Below are 19,980 nucleotides of genomic sequence, written 5' to 3' on the forward strand. Positions count from 1 at the left end.
GTTCATGAGTTTGATTTCATAAGGTTGGCTTCTCACATCCACTGAACCTGAAGCAACATCTTCAGATGTATAAAAGGTTATATGTGGTTCGTCGTAGCTAAAGGTAGCTTCTACATCTGCATGTAGACTGTATTGAGATTGTTGTAATTTGATCCTTTATTGCATGTCTTCAGAACCACATTGGTTAGTAAAATTTTTTTGTATGAAGGTCCTGCCTTAGCATTTCTGCATAATTCATTCCATTTCATATATCGTTCTTTAGAAACTGATCGCAGGCTCTGCTACGAACAATTGTTTCCTTTGCCCGTGTTGAGTCATTCCTTATTCCATGAACTCAGCTTGTGTTTTTTCTAGGCTTTATCAGCTGTCGATACTTAGCTCGATTGCAGGGAGATTAGGTTAATTATATAGGTTTGTAGGTTGTTTTATTCTCCCATGCTTTATCAATCTACACATGAGGTGATCACTACTCACAATGTGTTCCTTGTGCGAAATAAAGATTATACTTGAGGAAGAACTAGCAAAAACAAGGTTTATAAAGGGATCGTGTCGCTCGTCAAATTGTTCCTCACAAAAATAAATGAACATAAAATATCTTATATTGTACATACAAACATATAAAACTAAATACATCAAATGTTAATATAATTTTCTATTTCCATAATATAATAGATTATTTGTTTTATTATGGAATTTTTGTGTAATACTACGTAAAAATCTATCTGCTCATAGAATTTCTTAAATTTGAACTGCTACAAAATAGGGAATGCAGACAGCCAACATTACCAGTTTTAAATACTTGAGTTATTCTTATATGATTAAACAATGGAATTTGATATTTGACCGTCACTCTAACAATGTAACAATTTCTCCAAAGTAAGAAACGAGTTTTTTCAGCATTAGGTTACAAACTGTAAATCTTCTAATTCATTTTGAACATTTCCGGACACAGTTCTACGATGGCAAGGAGAGTAAACGATCCTATGTCTAATTCTGGACCTGTTGTGACTCTTAAGGTTTATTTTTGTTACTAATAAGAAAGCTACAAAGTGAGCGATCAATGCCATGCTCACCAAAGTAACAAAACCTGTTTTTAGCGTTATTAGTCTTCAGACTCATTTCTGAGCCACTGGAGAAAAAGTAATGTTCACAATAAAACCTTTAAGAATTGTATAGAATATTGTCATTTAACAATAACGAAAAAGAGTTTATAAAAATTTAGTCGTTATTTGAATTTAAAATTCAGATCAACGGGATTTGTAACACATACAACTTTTCTTCTTCCCCAGTGATTCAACGATACGTCTGAGGGCTTATAACACTAAAAATGGGGTTTTAATACCCACGGAGCGAAGAACCCAGATATCCCCTTTGGACCTTTATATTTAAAAACAAGGAGAGATTCAAATTGTTGTAATATATACGTGGAAACGCTAGTTTCAATATTTATACTTACTACAAACATAGGCCCGGTATGGCCAGATGGTTAAGGCGCTTGATTCGCAATCTGAGGGTGACGGGTTCGTATGCCTGTCACACTAAATATACTCGCCCTTTCAGCCGTGGGGGCGTGATAATGTTACGATCAATCCCACTATTCGTTGGTAAAAGAGTAGCTCAAGAGCTGGCGGTGGGTGGTGATGACTAGCTGTCTCCCTCTAGTCTTACACTGCTAAAGTAGGGACGGCTAGCGCGGATAGCCCTCGTGTAGCTTTGTATGAAATTCAAAAACAAACAAACTACTACAAACTTCATTTTTTGTTAATGGTATTGTTAACTATTTAGCTATTCAGAGTACAATATTGAGTAAAAATGTTAGGACAAGGGAATATTTTGTCATTCTTTCGATTTTATGAAGCTAATTTTACCATGTGCTTACTGAATATAAATTTGTATTCTCAAGAGGCTGGTATGGGTATTAAAACTTTAATTAAATGAAGTACAAAACCACGTTTCGATCTTCCTAAGTCATCTTTATATATTTCTTAAGGTTTTGCTTGAATTAATATATTGATGAAATTTGGGGTCTGAAATAACTGTCATGGTACCCCATGCAGTGTTTTAACTACATACAAAGAAGCTAATAAGGCGATGGCCTACGGTAACGGTATATGCCAGAAGAAATCAATTTAATAACACTTTACTAATAAACCTTTGTAAAAACAGTGTTTAAAAATATATGTTAAGTTCTGTTATTGTGCCAGGGACAAAAAGCGTAGAGATTTGTCAGTAGAATAGAGAGTTTGCATAAAAGCTTCATGTGATGCTTGTTGGACTCTCCAACAAGTTGATGCAGACTTGAAATGTTTCCCTAACACTGTCAAGCACATCCTAAATAGTGAGACTGAGGCAGATAAATCTAAAAATTGGAAAGGAAGAGACAGAACACCTAAAGTCAATGATACTGATGTTAAGTATCTTCGTTTTTGTAGCCTTCGGGTCAGGAGGGAGACTGTCACTGATCTCAAGCATGAGATAAACGACCATGTACCAACTGACAGAAAAGTGTCCAGATCTTCACTGTTGAGAAGGCTCAGCAAGAATGGAATATTTGGTCATGTAACAGTTAAGAAACCTTTATCTCGATGTTCAAATATTTTCAAGAGACTGAAATTTTTTAAGAATTACAAAAAACTGGATTGTTTATGATTGTAAAAGGATGTCATGGACAGATAAATCAAACTTTGAAATATTTGGTTCAAAGCATAGGTTGTACGTCTGGCAGAAGAAAGGTGAAAGATGCTTGAATGTATAATACCTACCATGAAGCATGGGAAAGGCTCCGAACGTAATCCAATTTACAAATCTAGGATTTAATGGATCAAAAACTTCACAAATCAAATGGTATTTCCAAAGAAACTTCGTAGAAGCATATCAGAGACACTCTTAGTAAAATCCCGAAGGACATTTTGATTAAATACAGTTATTAAAGCGAAAGGAGGTCTTACCAAATATTAACTGTTTGCTGAACTCAGGCACTTCCATTGAGTTTCAGTTGTATTAAATATGAGGACTAATAACCTTATTATGCTTCACCTGTGATTTATCTTAGATTGTTCTTTGCAAGTAGTCTGAAATTTAATTTTTGACTTTGTGCGGACACTTTTACTATATTTGTTTTTTGATACTTAGCAATCTTATAAATCTTTTTTAATTTTTTTCGAAGAAAGTTTTGTACATGCGATTCTTATTGGTGCCTCGAGGTAACCTGGAACAAGTTATCATGCCTTGTTTAGTATTAATACGTAAGTGTAAACGGTATGAGATACAAAACAGTCCAGATTCCAACCAACTGCTTTTGATTCTCAAACTGAAGATTACTAAAATTAAGAACAAAATTATTGTAGGAAATGAATAATTTTCAAGCTACTTTCAAGAAACTTTAGTATAACTACTCTCCTGCTATCGAGAGTTAAGTCATAAAAATAGGTAGAAAAATGTTTTCTCTTCATAATGTTAATTATGCAGACAATTATGCACATAATTTAAAATTAGCTGATGAAAAAAGAAGCTGAAACGTTAATATTCATTTTACTTACTTTATGTTGTTTCGAATACTCGGACAGCTATTCAACAGAAACCATTGCTAACTGTTGGGTTATTCTAATCGAGAAGTGGTGTTTAACTGTCACACTTTAAACGTACACTTTGCCTAAAATGTGAATCACAATTTTGCGTCAGTGGAACACAAACCATAAACACCTGAATTTATAGTCTGGCTAACTACCCATTAATTAATGCTTGGCACGTTATTGATTTTTGATTTGGAAAATGAAATCAAAAAGCAGCTTACAATTCCAATAAAGTACGTATCTTTGCTGCCCAGAACCCTAATAAATGTGTATAATCTAAATTATGATGCCACAGTAAAAACAAATGTAAGAAATTTCATAACCTCAATGTGTATTTTGTCTTGATGTGTGGTTTTGTGTTAAAAGTGTTTGTTTTGACCATAAGTTTTAAAAAATAAAGCCTAATATATATAACTGTAACATTTCTTTGTTAAATTTTAAAATGTGTGTCTTTTTCTAAGTTTTATGTGGATCGCCTATAAGTAACATCTCCACGTAAACCCGACTAAAATGTGATGTATTCAAAGACAGGAATTTTGCATAATTTGTACGAAGCTAATGAGATGTTTATAGGAATATCAACTTCATTTTTCAAAGTGAGTTCGGAAACTGTGATAGTATATTAATATCGACAAAGATGGATCAAGTTGATCGTCTATAAAGAAGAAGAAGCGTACACGTGATAAAAATAAACTGCTATAACATGTGAAACATACATAAAAATTGTCTTTGGTTCTTTTCGATGACGAAATAACATCCTGTGACAAAAAGTTCTCTCAACAATTCCCTTAGCCACAGGAATACAGCTTGGCAAATGTTTTAACCCTGCTTGTCTGAACCGTCAAGGCCAAAGTCAATACTATGAAAGATTTACGATGTATCACCGACGATGTCACTTTAGTTAAAGCGGCGAGATCTATAAAAAAAACTCTATCACAACATATTTTATTTGAATACCTACGAGACCACCCAACGTTTCTTTATTTTTTTTTCTGACAAAGTGAAAACCAAATAAGGGATATCTAAAGACTTCAGTTAAACAAACTTCTGATTTTACTGAGCAGTCATGTTCGTTGAAACATAATGATTCGCAATTAAAAAGTCCCTTTGGAGACCAGTTTATTTTATTTACTGAGTCATTTGTATATAAAAATAACAGTTATTCTTCTGTTAAATACAAATAGATTTCACGAAAAATACAGGTTCTGGTAGCTGATAGGAAATCCTCGCAATGTAACCAAAGTGTACATTTTACGTTTCAAGAGTAATAATTATCTCTACAAAAAGTACCAAAATAAACAAAAAAAATTATTGATGAACACAACAAACTCAAGGAAACAATAGGGGATATTAAACAAACAAGGTTACAAGGCTGCTATGATATTCTGACAGTATAATTTTGGTTAGTTTCAAGAAGTAATTTAAAATATTCTTGTCTTTCCTCTACCTCATGAACTAAATATAAACCAGAGATTATAGACTTGATGCTCTACGATTCCTTTGTGGATGGTTTATCACTTGTTATCTAGAAATTAAAAGCTAGGTTTGACTAAGACAGTTAGTTTACCGATAATTTTGAAATATTTCTTGATAAGTATTTTTTGTCTTTGACGTTTTTTTTTTAATGGTAAAACCATGATCAAGATTAAAGATCCGTGTATACTCTTGCTCTTGAATCGTAGGTCATAAAAAGAATAAACCAGAAATTATTCTGTTTATTCTAATAAACTATAACTTATCCTATTTTCTAAGAACTCTTGAAGATATTTTACGTGTATTAAATCGAGCTCTTTAGTGTTTCGGACTTTAGAAAACTTTGAAGACAGCTAGATGAATGTAGAAAAATAAGTCACTTTCCGTTTGTTGTTTGTTTTTCACTTTATTTTTATTGTCTTGCATAGCACTTTATCGTGGTATGTTTGCCATTAAGTATTTCGATTTCCTTAAATTGTGTTTCAATATATGTTGTACCCTCTTACGTTTTTGTTGTGGTTGAGAGTGTTATTCAGCTGATAGTCTCAATGTTACACACTTATTGGTGACTGGATAATTAGCTAAAAAGACGATTGCAGACTATTAACAACGTACGATTAAAGCATAACATCTGAATTTTGAGTTAACGAAACTTCTTAATTTTATTTCAAAATGGAACATAATATACTTTACATTCTATAAGAATATAAGCGGCGCTAAGATCCCCTTTTGTGATTATTGACGTTGTTGAACTTTATAGATTGGTAGAGAAAAATGTAGCCGAATATAGTTTTATATGACCAAGTATACAAGTTTTTGTTCTGTACATTTGTTTACAGACGTCTTTAGTTTTTATTGTACATCCGCACTTGCGGTTGCCACCTGTGCTTTCTATTTGCAAATACTGAAATTTACCTTTTTAATAAGTTTTATTTGTGAATTATCTAAACGGGTTGACATTGAAAAATGACTTACAAATTTTCTTTTTATCTTCAAGCATTTCACACAAATAAAATTAATATTAGTCAGAAGATTAGCCACGTTTCACCACTAAATGTAGCGTGTGTGTGTTTTCTTATACCAAAGCCAAATCGTACTGTCTGCTTAGTCCCCCGAGAGGAATCAAACCCACTGATTTTGGCGTTGTAAAAGTAGCGTCTGCAACTAACTATAATCCTATGCGCTACATGATAATTTAATTTTATATATTTCGCTAAATGTAATGACCTTGTCAGCATTGTACTACCTTTACAGAGGAGAAGACGGAACACGAAATTAGCAAAGTAATTAGTCTGAATATCGATGAGTATTTAACGTACAATTAAAATACAACTCATTAATTAACTCCACGCAATGACGACAAACAACTTAAAAGATATTTAATTACTTGTGTCCGACGTTTCAGCTTACGCCTTTATCAAAGGTCTATAAACTTCAGATGGTTAAGGCTCTGGACTCGTAATTCTAGGGTCGCAGGTTCGAACCCCCGTCACACCAAACATGCTCGCCTTTTCAGCCGTGGGAGCGTTACAATGTTAAAGTCAACCCCATTCTTTGTTGGTAAATGAGTAGCCCAAGAGTTGGCGGCGTGTGATGATGACTAGCTGCGTTCCCTTTAGTTTTACACTGCTGAATTAAAGACAATTAATGCAGATAACCCTCGTGTAGTTTTGCGGGAAATTCAAAACACACTATAAACTTCACAGTTTAACACTCTGATTTTAAATGACAGTAACCTAAAACAAAATACAGCTAAAATAATGTAACGGATACAAAATATACCTAAAACAATACAACGGAAAAGTGTGCGTGATACGTGATACAAGTATAGTTGAACAGTTCTAAGTCGTTTATCATAAAAATAAAAAAAATGATATGTTTATAGATGTGTGTCTGGATTGAATGTTTTCTCAACAATAATTATTGAAAATTTAATTCAACTCTCTGCAAGCAAAAGAAGGGCATTGCTATGGGCAATAATACTGGTGTCTTTGCAGCATCAATTTTTATGTATTTATTTGAATCAACAAGAAGTGGTAGTTTCTTCGTTGTCAACGTTTCCAATAGCACGAATGTGTTCTTTGAAACTCTCATGCATTTGACAAATAGATTCACGTATATATATATATATATACCTTTTTTGACCGAACACTGTGTATATATAAGTTCATAGAAAGTGTTTTTAAGTGCGCAGGACTTCTCTGAGCCGTTCTTCTTTGATAAACCTTTTGGGATTTACATATGTTCTCGTTATTAAAGGCTGAATAAGTAAGTATATCTTTCGGTTTTTTACCAGGTTTTTGTAAGATTTTATTCAAACTAGATCTTCTAATCAATTGCTTGACGAAGGTCAGTAGTTCAAAGCTCATAAACGAAGGACATGCTCCATGAAACTGTGTCTATATGTGGTAGTTTCTTTATTTGATGTCGTTTGTTAATATCTTGTTAGTCAAAACTTCGAAATGTGAAATATTTTAGTAATGTAACTAGCCATTATTGGTAACCATTGGACAGCAGTAGCTTTTGAAGTTCAATTCTGGCTTGAGTCTTGCCATTCATGGTATTGTAGATTTTCTCAATTCTGTTAAGTTGACAGATAATAACACCTCATTTATTAACTGATGGATGGTGCGAGCTACAATGTAGCCTAAAACAAAATAAGCTTAGAATGTGGTTTATAATATACGGAAGTAACAAATTTGCTGTTTACAATATCGACCATGATATCAAGAAAGAGTAAAGATTTGTGGACATTATCAGTATGAGTATCTGTGAGCATAATGCTCACAGTGTTGGAGTGTTGATTATTAAGGAATTCAACTAAGTCGAAAAGATGAGGGAGTCCATGATTCCACATATCGAAAATGTTTTCCATATATCTATACCATCTAGTTAACCAAACATTTTTTTCCCAATTCCACTGGGTATGAGCTGATGATTCAAATAAATAAATAAAATAGAGGCCACAATGAAAAGAGTATTATTATTCATAGCGATGCTTTTAATTTGTTTGTAGAGTTGAATCAAATCTGAAATACTTGTTGTTGAGAATACATTTAGTTCAGACACACATTTATTAACAGGTACAATGCCTGGCTCTTTTAACATTTTATTATTATTAATTTTATTTCTTTGATTTTAACTTATTAATATCATTTTCTCTATTTTTATGATCAACGACTCAGAACTGTTCAACTATACTTGTATTACGCATCACATACACGTTTCCGTTGTATTGTTTTAGGTATATTTTGTTTTAGGCTACTGTCATTTAAGATCAGTTTGTTAGCGTATAAAGTTTATAGACCATTTATGAAGGTGTAGGCTGAAACGTTAGGTACAAATAATTAATTTTTTTTTTCTAAGTTGTCTGCTGTCTTTACACAAAGGTTTCTATCATTCAATCAGCTCTGAAAATTAAAAACAATACTAATATTATTATTCGAGCCACGCATGGCCAGTGGCTAAAGCGTTCGACTCGTAATCTGAGGGGCGCGGGTTCGAATCTTTCCAGTCACACCAAACATGCTCACCCTTTCAGTCGTGGGGACGTTATAATTTATGAAACTTAAAGGGCGTGAAACTATGATGTTAAACTGTGTGCTTTTGTTTAGAGCAAAGCCACGTTGGACTATCTGTTGCGTGTATCGCGAGGTATCGACCCCTGGATTGTAGTGCTTTAATCACATAAAATTACCCTGCCTCACAAGTGAACATGATGGTACTGAATATGTTTGTCTCTGTACTCTGTCCACCAAAGATATCGAAACCCAGTTTCTTGCGGTGAGAGTCCGTAGACATGCCACTGAGGGGCTAATAGATATAAACTGGAAAGTAATATCACACATGAATTATGGTTATTTTTACTATACTGCTTATTCACTTAATGTATTTACATATAACTTTCCTTTTGTATACACGCCTTAAAAGACGAACTAAAACTTATTTTGTCGTATAAAAAATTAATCATTAAACAAATTTCAAAAAATAAGAATTGAAAAAATACATAAATAATCAATAGAAGATTAACATCTAAGATTATATAAATTGAAAAGTTGAAATATTCATTTACACAAGTAAAAATATTCTAAATTCATTCATTGTTTGTTGAGCTCAAAAGTTTACATCTTAAATCTATTAAATGATCTTCTTAGCATTTCTTAATACAAAATGACTAACATCAAAGGCCCGACATGGCCAGGTGGGTTAAGGCCTTCGACTCGTAATCCAAGAGTCGCGGGCTTGCATCCCCGTCACACCAAAGATGTTCGCCTTTTCAGCCGTCGGGGCGTTGTAATATAACGGTTAATCCCATTATTTGTTGGTAAAAGAGTAGCCCAAGGGTTGGCGGTGGTTGGCGATCACTGGTTGCCTTCCCTCTAGTTTTACACTACTAGGGACGGCTAGCACAGATAGCCCTCGTGTATTTTTGCGCGAAATTAAAAACAACTAACATAAATATTTTAATTTTTACAAGGTGGGTGATACACTTAGGGTAGTATTTGTTTGTTTCTTGAATATTGCACAAAGTTACTCGAGGACTACCTGCACTAATTTAAAAGGATGGCGCCTAGTAAACACCATACACCACCAATTCTTGGACTTCTTGTATCAAATAGTACGATTGAAATTTAGATTATAACGCCCCACGGCTAAAAAGTGAGCACATTCGGAGATGGAATTCAAACTCGCGACTTATAGATTGCGAGTAGAACTCCTTAGCCTCCAAGCCAGAGGAAATGAATATCTGAAATTTCCATTTTATGATACTACGTTACACATAAATATTTGTACAGTGAGCCGATTTTTATGTAATAAAACAAAACTGTTTTTCTACTTTCCTACAAAATCCTCTTAATTTTAACTTCTTACCAGACTTACATCATTAAATGTCAAGGTCCACTTTTAATGTTGACAAATTTTCTGCCATGTTTGTAGATTCAAGAATTAAGCCTAACTCTGCGTACTAATGAGCGAATTTTTATCTTTTTCAAACTTTTTTTTAGTCTGACACTTTCAACAGGACAGGTGTTGTATCATTTTAGCAGTTCTAAGAACCAAATCTTGTACTTTAAGAACTCAAGCACGTGCAGCTTGCTGTCAGCTGCATGGAAGAGGTCAGCAATTAATATTTTGACCATTTTAGCTCTTAAGACTTGGGTGTCAAAATAAGCTAATAAACTGGTATTACTTCCTCTTTAACGACTACAACAAAGCTAAGCAAACCGGTTATCAATAGACAGCACTGTGTTTTACTGAGAGAGTTTCATTTTTATTTTATTTATTTTTTTTTTTTGCAAATGGCAAGAACAAAATGCTAGTTCAAAAATTCGTTATGTTGGCATGTATATGCAAAGCTACAGGAACTGATAAACAAATTACCTGTTCATGAAAAAAGAAGAAACAGATAAAAATAATACAAACTGAAAAACAGATGAGATGATTATACAGAGTATGAAGAAACTGAAAATTAATGGATAATGAAACAAATAGTTTGAATGAATGTTGAAGATGAGGTGTGGTGCATTGACATATGGTAAGTGTGGAGTGATAGAAACAGAATGAGAAACTTATAAATGAATAAATGGTTTGTGTCGTAACCAGACACAAAAACATCCTGAAATCGAGGTGAATGGAAGATAAAAAGGAAAATGAAATGAATGAGAAAGCAAACATGCTCGGGATAGTTCGGTTTGATCTTGCATATAAACACACAGGTAGCTAGAAGGATTAATAAACGACTATAAAAATGGACAAAAACAGGCTACCATGCAAACAAATAAAAGCTGATCGATGTATGTTAAGTAAAAAGAACGTAGCAAGAAAACATATAACAGATATGTCGATCAACATGGAGGGAACGAATTATGTAGGTAGCAATTAATAGGTAGAAAGTCGCTTAGTTGATAAATATATATATATGATTGTGTGTGTCAAATTTACAAATAACACATGAGTAAGTCAAGAAATCTTGAGATTCTTATACACGCATAGAAACAACTAGTAAGGTGTATAGGTTCAACGATAAATATACACGAATGATTGTTTGTTTGTTTGAATTTCACACAAAGCTACTCGAGGACTATCTGCGCTAGCCGTCCATAATTTAGCAGTGTAAGACTAGAGGAAAGGCAGCTAGTCATCACCACTCACCGCCAACTCTTGGGCTACTCTTTTACTAACAAATAGTGGGATTGACCGTAACATTATAATACCCCCACGGCTGTAAAGGCGAGCATGTTTGGTGCGACCGGGATTCGAACCCACGACCCTCGGATTACGAGTCGAACACCTTAACACACTTGGTCATGCTGGGCCCTGCACGAAAGAACAAATGGAAAGAATGGTTGAAATAAAAGACTTGTTAAGCGGATGGAGAAATTCACAAGGAATTGAAAGAAAGAATGCTTAACAAAATGGAAAATGAATGAACTGAAATATATACCGTTATATTATAAAGCTAAATTTTTGGTTAAACATCCATGACTATAAATACACAATAACTGAGAAATACATGTATACAAGAAGCAGATGGATAGATCAGATTGTTAAAAATAATTTACTTTTTTATATCATGCTGAATTGCAAACATTGAAGATGAGCAATATATTGAATTAGTGAAACTTGAAGGATGGATTTCAGCTTTCTTTCACCAACTAGATGCATGTACCGCCCTTGTCTTTTTAGGATATATCAAGGATACAAGATTGTTATCTTTAGAAGGTAAGTTTTACTAATCATACACAAACGTCCTCAGCAATTCTGTTTTCATTCTTAAGTGTTTTCTTTCTTGCTTTCCTATTTGTCTATAACAAATAAAAAACAATTGAGCAACTTATTACAGACGGCAAATAGAAGTTCTAATGATAGAATTCATACTCTTTAACGCATATACCTGCTTCTAGTTTTAGTTTTTATACTGATTTCACTTGACAAATGGGGCTTGTAAATAAAGTTATATCTCAGAATCACTTATAGCTGATGATTCTATTTCCTCGAATGCTTCTCTTGCTATGACACGTTTTATCTTTTCCACGAAGTTGTTTGTATCCTTTCATTTATGTATCTGACTTACTAATGTAAACAACTTTTGTTTTTGTTTAGAAATCTAAAACGAAATATAAAACATCCAAGAAAGCAGAAAGGTGTTTAATTTAATGTTATCGCTGTTTCGTCTCGTAACAAAAGTATATATATATATTTATAAAAGCTAATGGTATTTAAAAGCTGACAAATTTTACAAAAAATGTAATGTAATAACGGGCAGAGAGACAAATGAGTAAAAGATATATTGTCAAACGAACCGCCAGGTTAGTAAATGTGTCGGTAATCATAGAGGATGATGGGTAGTGGAATTAAATATAAACATGAACAGGTGAACAAATATAAACATGTTCACTCTGTAGAAAAAATTAGCAAAGAGCATCTTTATAAAAATGTTATGAAATAAACATGCAAGTGACGTACACATTTATTGTGAAGAAAGCCAGACTGAGTGGCTTTGAAATAAATCAATATATAGACACTGTTTTCAGGTTTTATGAAAATTCTTAATATATTTTCTTTTAATAAAATTTACATGACTTTTAATATGTAAATGACTCAAATGTTGTCTTTTATAGCAATATTTTCTCGTATTTGTTATGAGGAAATAATTAAATATAAACGTGTTTTTGAAATCTGCACGGATCTTTCCTCTAGGTCTGAAACGTTGACCGCAAGTAAAGATTTGTTTAGAGTTTACTTTATAATTGAATATTTCTAATGCAAGTACACTTTTATTGTGTACAAGTAAATATAATACTTCTTGTCAAACTAGGCATTCATCATTTGGAAATTAAAACTTTAAAAGTTATAGTTGTTCATGTGAGTTTAATTAAACTAGCCTGCGAATGTAAACTTCATAAAAGTTGTTTTGATTTTAGTAACGAATTTTTCATAATTAACAGCAATGCAAATTTCGAAATTAATTTTATTTCTTTTCCTATCACTTAGAGATTTCTTTTTACACATCGGGAAAAAGAAAAAAATCTTACTTAGATTAAATTATTATTCTTTTACTACAATTAATTTATTTATTATTATGTTTGGGTTCTAAAACGACCGATAAGACTCACTCGTCGCGATTGGTCTACAGAAAACTAAAATCAATGGTTGTCAATATTTGTAACCCAGTTTTCATGGAAATGGTTCACTTATGTCAAGGGCTCAGCATGGCCAGGTGGTTAAGGCACTCGACTCGTAATCCGAGGGTTGCGGGTTCGAATACCCATCAAACTAAACATACTCGCCCTTTCAGCCGTGAGAGTGTCATAATTTTACAGTTCGTTGGTAAAAGAGTAGCCCAAGATGACTAGTTACCTTCCCTCTAGCCTTACACTGATAAATAAAAGACGACTAGCGCAGACAGCCCTCGTATAGCTTTGCGCGAAATTCAAAACAAACGAAACTAAACTTATTTTAAGGTACATGTGGTGTTCTGTGAAATCTATGTTATGGAGAAAAATGGATATCATTTTCAGATTCAGGGTATAGATTCAGGCCTGTGTTATTTCTGTCGCTTCTAAATGCTTCCCTGATAAGCAGCACCCCCGCAAGTACAGCGGTAAGTCTACGGATTTACAACAATTCAATTCACCTCGGTGGGCTTAGCAGATAGCCCGATGTGGCTTTGCTACAAGAAAAACACACCCTGATAAGCAGGTTTGCCTGCATAACAATGAAACTTTCCAATTAGCAAGCGAACTCTAACGTCTCCTTATTATACATAAGACTGTCCAGTTTTAATAAAGTGTTTTTACTGTTACAGTCTTACAGTAGAATAAAGAAAAGCAAATAAAATAATCATACTTTAATAATAAAGTCAACAATATGCAAAGGAATACAGACATGGGTGAAGAAAACAGGTGTTATGCTGTTTTTCTTAAAATGGAACAAACGTCTTGAAAATACAATTTTACTTATTCTATGTGTTGTTATTACATATATATAATTATTAATTTATCTTTGAAATTCATAACGATAGCATCAACAAATTATCTTAAAATAACACTTTGTAAATAAGTTAATAAAAATAATTTAATTTTATTCGCATACTCCCAGGAAACTAAAATAAAAAAGTATTCCACTTAAATTTAAGATTTATCTTACTTGGCTATTGATATTTTTATTTATTTTATTTTCAGTTCTCATAGTTACTGAGTGCCACGCTAAAGTAAGAAATATCAGTTATGTTTTTGTTTTGTATTACTGAGAAACAACATTAAATGTATTTAATATAACGTATTGCTTATATCAGAGTATAATAGTTAATTGTTTGAATTGTAACAATAGAACATAAACTTGCATGAAATCAACTTCAATCAATTTCTGGCCTGGCATGGCCAAGTGTGTTAAGGCGTTTGACTCGTAGTCTGAGGGTCGCGGGTTTGAATCGCGGTCGCACCAAACATGCTCGCCTTTTCAACTGTGGAGGCGTTATAATGCGACGGTCAATCCCACTATTCGTTGGTAAGAGTAGCCCAAGAGTTGGTGGTGGATGGTGATGACTAGCTGCCTGCTCTCTAATCTTACACTGCTAAATTAGGGACGGATAGCACAGATAGCCCTCGAGTAGCTTTGTGCGAAATTCAAAACAAACAATCAATTTTTTTACGGCAGTCAATTCATATTTTTTTAAACCAATTTAACGCATGTAAGCGATATGAGTTTTAAGTTAAAATAAACCACTTTTTATATTTTGTATCTGGCCATATTGATTAATACCACGTGTTTTAGTCTGTACCAGTTAATGCTCGGATTTCTATTGAAGCCAGCGGTGAGGCAACGGAATGTTTTGTCTTTTTTTACTTTTTCACCTGCGGCGCTGATGTTGTTCTGTTGATCCCGTTGCACCATTAACTCAAGTCACGTTTTATGATATTTTGATAAACGTGTTCTCTCTGCTAAACATTGCACATTAAAATCAAGACATAGCGAAAAAACTGATGCAGATAAATGAATAGTGATGTTTGCTCCCGTGTTTCTTCATTACTTCAATAGGATGATAACGTTTTTTTGCCATAGCGGAAGACGCCATCATGTCTTGGTACGTGATGTCAGTTTACTGCACTACCTGTGACCTGGCTCTGTCTTATTCTGCTGAAAATGGTTAAAGAGATAACCCAAAGGTTAATTTCAACATGTAAACGTTGTGAACCATACCTTAGGTATGAGTAGGCATTCCTTATTAAGTAATGTTACTGTCTACAATTTGAATATATCTTTTAACCTTATCATTAACTAGGGGAAATATATAAGACTGTTAGCACGAAAAAGCTTATGTGAATATAAGCATAATATATTTGTAAAGAAACACAAGCTGTGTTTAATTTTATAATTCAAGACAATACTATAATTATAAGAAATATTTTATCTTAATTTAAATATGTTTTCTCCCGAATAAAATATCTCTAATCATATACGTAGCTGTATCAGATATAACGTCTCATTTCTTCCAAAAGAAAGTTACATATTGTAAAGTTTCATCATAGTTTCTAAAAGAGTAGCCCAAGAGTTGGCGGTGGGTGGTGATGACTAGCTGCCTTCCCTCTAATCTTACACCGCAAAATTAGAGACAGCTAGCGCAAATAGCTCTCAAGCAGCTTTGCGCGAAATTCAAAAACAAACAAACAAAACAAACTTTACATATTTGAATATAAAAGTATTAGTGTTTGTTTTTAAAATTAACAATATGATAAACCTATAGTTCTCCATAAAGTCAAATGTGTCATTTTATAAAGTGGGCGCTACGTAAGTTTTATCATATTGTTTGTAACTCCCACTGTAACACGCACTGATTGAAGTGTTTCTTTAAATAACGCACAATTTTAAAAAATCCTTTCTAGATTATTAATAATATGAGATGACTATGAATACAGATTAATATATTACATAATATCGCGACCACAATAAATTTTTAATCCAATAATACTTTTCGTACAGATTAGTTCCCCTGGCTGTTAATACTTATGATACAACTGAATACCTCTATTAAATAATACAAAGGTTGAATAAGTTTTATTAAAACTATTTTGGAGACTTGTTGCTTCATTACAGTTCATGTTTCCTCATGCGAATGTGCTCAATCTGAAGAACATACATAGCTTCCACTTTAAAAGGATCCGTCATAAGGTTGTTATGTCCAAAACATAAAACTCCTTATTGCAAGCTTTTTATATTCTATCTAAAGTATGAGAGTCTAACACCCTTTACAACAGTCCGTGTGCACAGAAATCAGTTTGCAACGGTTAAACGAGAAATTGGACGGTAAATTCATAACGTTTTGCCCTAGTTTCCAGATAGAGATTCTTTTTGATAATTGTTGCATAACGTTACCTTTTGTCTTTCATTTTTGTATTCTGAGTTATCACCTGCTACAAGATACTGCACATTGCTTGCTACAGCTAGGGTACGACTTCAAGCAGTATTTTATTTTAAATGGTGCTGATTCCCAAAGTTCATACATATTCATTTGTTGTTATCTTTTACAAAACTATTAAGTACAAAAGATATCCAGTCTAGGAAATTATAAATCTCTGATCTGAACACTTTTTAATGACCTAAGGGTACACACAGTGGTATAATATAATATGCCGTTCCATAGCTAAGATAATGTACTAAACCTTATATATGTTAAACAGTTCAGTTGAATTTCTTGAGCTTTAAATAAGTGCAGTACAGCTGAATTATTCTTGACAGAAATTTCCAGCATATGGCTGAAATACATCAGAAAATTCATTATACACGCAAACTTCTCTAGCCATATCGCATGCATTAACGTTTCCTAGATATGAATACTTGTCATACATCTGAACTACTTTGAATATGAATACTTAACACAAAGCTGAGCTTTTATTGCATTGAAACTGAGTTTGTTTTTTTTATATAAGTTGATACGTAAAGTTATTTGAAGACTTGATTTCGTTACAAACTGTCGGGAGATATTTTACATTGTATACAAAAAGTGTTATAACATAAAAAAGCGCAAATTCTTACAGAGTGAGTAACTGTTTATAATATTATTGCGATGATAAGTGGCTGATGGACCTCAAGGTTGAGTTTTTTTTAAACTTTTACTTTACATAGATTATCCGAGTTCTCCTCTAGATTGCTTAATATGGAACAAGAAACATTTATGCAAAGTCTCTTTCAAGTCTGACCTTGTTATGGAATGATGGCATTGCCGTCCTTAAGAGTCTTCTTCTAGTGTTTCTTCCGGCCATACTGAACAAGAGCATGAACCACTTAGAAAGCCAGCCTCTACTATACTACAACAGATTCATTACAGCATATAAAAATAACGTTATATGAGTACATGATTATTGTATATATGTGTACTTCTCGTAGGGCGACGGTGGTTTTAACTGATATACAGTTACTTCTTTCACTATAAAAGAAACCTAAAGAACCTCCTTGATCTCTTTATTTTGTTCAGTAATTATAATGATATTACATTTTAAACATATTAAGTTATGAAGCTTAAGATTTCATTCAGAATTAAATCCAACAAGTAAAACTTCATTTATGTTCACTTGTACGTAAAATAGCGTTTAGACATTGTATAACATTGTTAGATACAATTCAGTAGTAGAAATAAAATTTCTAAATAAATGTCACAAGGAAGGATGCAGGAGGTCTGGCATGGTCAGGTGATTAAGGCACTCGACTCGTAATCTGAGGGTCGCGGGTTCGAATCCCCGCCACATTAAACATGTTTGCCCCTTTCAATCGTAAGGGCGATATAATGTTAAGATTAATCCCACTATTCATTGGTAAAAGAATAGCTTAAGAGTTGGCGGTGGGTGGTGATGACTAGCTGCCTTCCCTCTAGTCTTACACTGCTAAATTAGGGACAGCTGGAGCACATAAGGCTCGTGTAGCTTTGCGCAAAATTCAAACCAGGTACACAGGAAGAAATACCCTCACTATATATTAACTTATATTGATGTATACTGCATATAGAAGAGTTTGACTTCTTTAATATTATTTAGGTAATTTTGAAGTCCAGCCTTTTAAATGTAATAAGAATTATATGATGCAGCAAAAAGTGTGTTAAAGGTTTGTACAATTTAGTCCGCAATAAGTTTTAAAAATCAACAGCGCCTGAAATAAGATCATAACGTCATAGACTATGGTTAAAATGTTCATTTGTGAAAAACTAAAATTACAATCAGTATTACTTGTTAATGGTATTTTAACAGTATTTTTAAACTGATGATCGTTATCTGAGATGTACCAGAATGTAAAATTGAACATTTGTTGACTACAATTTTTGGGAAAGTACCATTTAACCCCTTTTTAATGCTTATTTTCTACACGTTTTCAAATTATGACACCATTATCACTCAACGTTTATTACTGTAATTACTATAAAAGATAGAAAATGAAAATCATTCTGTCGCGATATTTACTTTACATGTCGATTTCTTTGACAGTTCCGGACAGTTCCGGTCAAAACTCTTTTCCTTTTTTCATTTGGCTGAAGGAATTTTTGTATTTTTCCATAATAACTTGTTATATCGTATAATATGCCACTTGTTGTATTTCTGTGCTTTTGTACAGGCTTTTTCCCCTGTCGGAGTTTGTAAGTTGTTTCCATTTGCTAGATTGTGTTTTCTTATGAAACTTGTGATGTAGCGAAATGTCATTTCCTAACAGATCCAACTGAATGGATGAAGCACAATAAATCAGCTGACGTAGATGAATCACATTTTACCAAACAGTTCCATTCCACGGTTATTTGAGAACTGCCGTTTCCAGTTATATGGGCATAGAGTTCGATAATAGAAAACGCCATCTAAATATGTATTATTTGCTTTCATGCAGAGGAGAAATAATTGTCTACAGTTTATTCGGAAAGTTGTTTAAACAAAACCTACACCAACTTGTCTTCTATATCTAAATATATATATAACTTTTGTATCACATTCTCTGTCACTGACTAGGCTGATGCAAACTAGTATAGCTTGAAAATTTGAAACTGTAGGCTTTAGATGGTCACAGTGTTGTGTTAGTTATCTAGTATAAGTGCCTACATTTAATATTACAGTATATACAACTGCGTGTTAAAAAATCCCAAATGTTAATGCTAGCTGGAAAGATAAATAACTTTCAAAAAATATTTTGATTTGAACTAGTAGAAAATTCTGTATGGAAAGATTAAACTAAATTTATATAAAGTATTAAATTTCTTTTTCCCTTGTGCTTCTATAGAAACTTATATATTTTGATTTTCTTGTCTTTACCACCATAGGCTCAGTGGTTAAGTTTGTTTATGTGTAAAGCCTTTCACATTCACCACAATAATTAGATTAAATATAAGCTTGTAGCTGAAGTTCCTAAATATGTATGTATGTATGTGTGTGTATGTTTTTCTTTTTGCAAAGCCACATCGGGCTATCTGCTGAGTCCGCCGAGGGAAATCCAACCCCTGATTTTAGCTTTGTAAATTTGTAAACTTACCGCTGTACTAGCGGGGGACTCCTAAGTATGTCCAAATTGTAAAATGTTTCAGATATGGAAGTAAACCGAGTTAGTTATATCTATATGGTACAATTTCCATTTCAAACTCATGTGCAGTTATCTGAAGTCAATAAGGAACAACAGCTAGTTTTTATTGTTTGGTTATTAAAAATAAGGTGTGTGTGTGGTATAGAAAAGCCACAAAGGGCTATCTGCTCAGCCCACCGAGGGGAATCGAACCCTTGATTTTAGGGTTGTAAATCCGGAGACATACCACTGTACTAGAGGGGGGCTGAAAATAAGGAGCATAAGATCATGTAAGGAGATTAGAAGAACAGAAAATGAATTGTTTTTACTGCATGTACTCTTGGACAAGTTAAAAATTGGCACTCCTATTGGATATCTGATCAGAACAATAAATACTCAAAACTCA

The 19,980-nt window shown here is 33.2% G+C and overlaps 1 protein-coding gene and 1 long non-coding RNA gene across 3 annotated transcripts in view; one reads left to right on the forward strand and one right to left on the reverse strand.

Annotated features, from left to right (window-relative positions):
• LOC143248122 (thrombospondin type-1 domain-containing protein 4-like) overlaps nt 1-19,980 on the forward strand; it is a 203,382-nt gene that overhangs the window by 107,456 nt on the left and 75,946 nt on the right. The window lies entirely within an intron of this gene.
• The window catches only part of LOC143249122 (uncharacterized), a 98,272-nt gene that overhangs the window by 48,329 nt on the left and 29,963 nt on the right, over nt 1-19,980 (reverse strand). The window lies entirely within an intron of this gene.

Source organism: Tachypleus tridentatus, chromosome 4 (assembly GCF_004210375.1).
Source record: "Tachypleus tridentatus isolate NWPU-2018 chromosome 4, ASM421037v1, whole genome shotgun sequence".
Taxonomy (NCBI): domain Eukaryota; kingdom Metazoa; phylum Arthropoda; class Merostomata; order Xiphosura; family Limulidae; genus Tachypleus; species Tachypleus tridentatus.